This window comes from Trachymyrmex septentrionalis, unplaced genomic scaffold, assembly GCF_001594115.1.
Source record: "Trachymyrmex septentrionalis isolate Tsep2-gDNA-1 unplaced genomic scaffold, Tsep1.0 scaffold11, whole genome shotgun sequence".
Lineage (NCBI taxonomy): Eukaryota > Metazoa > Arthropoda > Insecta > Hymenoptera > Formicidae > Trachymyrmex > Trachymyrmex septentrionalis.
In genome coordinates, this window is record NW_017304228.1 from 5019504 (window position 1) to 5021353 (window position 1850).

General features: G+C 25.2%; 1 protein-coding gene across 1 annotated transcript in view; it reads right to left on the reverse strand.

The window, feature by feature from the left end:
- Window positions 1-1618, reverse strand: part of LOC108750641 (alpha-tocopherol transfer protein-like) — a 12897-nt gene extending 11279 nt beyond the window's left edge. The window contains exon 1 of the mRNA XM_018490239.1: window positions 1298-1618. The gene's annotated coding sequence lies outside the window, so the exon portion shown is untranslated. The remainder of the gene's footprint in view (window positions 1-1297) is intronic.
- Between the last annotated feature and the right edge of the window lie 232 nt (window positions 1619-1850).

Consider the following 1850-nt stretch of genomic DNA (forward strand, 5'->3'; position numbering starts at 1 on the left):
AAATTTTTCGTCTTTTTCAGCTCGTAATTTTTGGTATGTAAAAATTATCAAACTCATATAAACTTAAAAAATGTGATAAGCTTTTAAAAGTAGAGATTTCAAGCTTTAAAACCCTTTTTTTAAATTTGAATTTCATTCATTATTGACGAAGATATTGTATATACAACTTTGAGCTAAAAAATACGCGATGACTTTTTACTTAACCTAATATATGTATACTTATGAATAAGCATTAATAAAAGCTTGTTTTATTCAGTATATTTTAAGGAAATTGAAACACAATGCAAACAAAGTACAATGATGATACTTACGTAAAAAGTACTAAATAAATATCATTAATATCTTAATGAGTAAAATTTGAAATATTCATGATTACTTTTTTTTAGCGTTTTGTTGCTACCATAGTACTAGTTTCGATTTATTATGTTATATATAAGCATTTTATAAATAAACAATTCTCTAAGTTATTGTAATTATTTTTATTACTATTACAGCTTTCGCTTTTTAATATCACAGTTAATGATACAAAATATAACAATTTAATATTAACTACATTGAAAAGAAGATCTACTTATTGTTAGATCAATGCTTAACCATTATCGAAAAGTTAAATGCATAATGTACTTATATTTCTTATAACTAATAATACTTTAGTAATAATAATCTTCAACTGAATTTTTTATATTTTTTAAAAAGCAAACACTTAATTCATAAGTATTTATTAAAGCGAGCAGATAAGAAAAACGAATGTAGAAAAATATAAAAATAGCAAATAAGAAAAAACAAATTTTAAATCTTATGAAAAACACATATGTTATTTTTGTAAATATGTTTTTTTTATTTATCATTTAGTACAAGCACATAATAAAAACTACAACACTAGAAAAAATATGGTACATAAATTAAAAGTCTGATAAATTTAATTAATATGTCTACTCGAAAAACAAATCAAAATTCTTCTAAAAATTATCAAATAAGCATGATAAATTTGTTTTTGTTAAATATACAAAAATTGTTTCACAATAATATTAAATTTATTTAGATCAGCACAATTTTTTAATAAAAACGTTTTAGTAAATAGAATTCGAATTTTAATTCTAATCGAATCCAATTAAAAATATTAACTAAATTCTTATATAATTAAGTTCATTAAACGTTTTTGCTATACAATATTGAGTTCAACTATAATAATCAGATATGCATAATTCTATCAAAATTTTAGCGTATTTTATTGGTATAATTAAAACATTTTTCTCAGTAACAAAATGCAAGAATATAAAGAAATATAAGTACTCACCAGAATTATATCAACGATCTCGTAGAGATCTTGAAAATCGAACAGTCAATCGCACGCTGATCTTCAGAATCGCACACAATTTTATTTTTAAAATAATTTTCAAGTGTTTTAGAACTATGTGTCTTTCATCGCTGAGACTTCAATTCATTCACACCGAAATATTTAGTTAGATATTATGAAAACAAGCATAAGTGCCAACGTAGGACTGTGCTGAGTTGGTTCACCAGTCTTTGTCTCTCTCCTCGTCGTAAATGATATTCGAGTGGATCGCAGAAGGCAGAGAAAGAGAAAAGGCCTTCTGGGTCAGTACCGTCAGCACGAATCGCCAATGGGAACTGCGAAATCCAGTCAGAATTGTTTGAAAGCTACAAGTCTTCCCCACCTTTATGTTGCGAAACGTGTGATTATTCCGTACAAAATAGTTCAAGTTTCAAGTTTATTTATTTTTAGAAAAAGAGACTTTATAGCACATAAAATGTATGCATGAAAAATTACAAAAAACAACGTGATTATTGCTAAATCATTTCCGTATATTAACGAAACTTCTCACGAT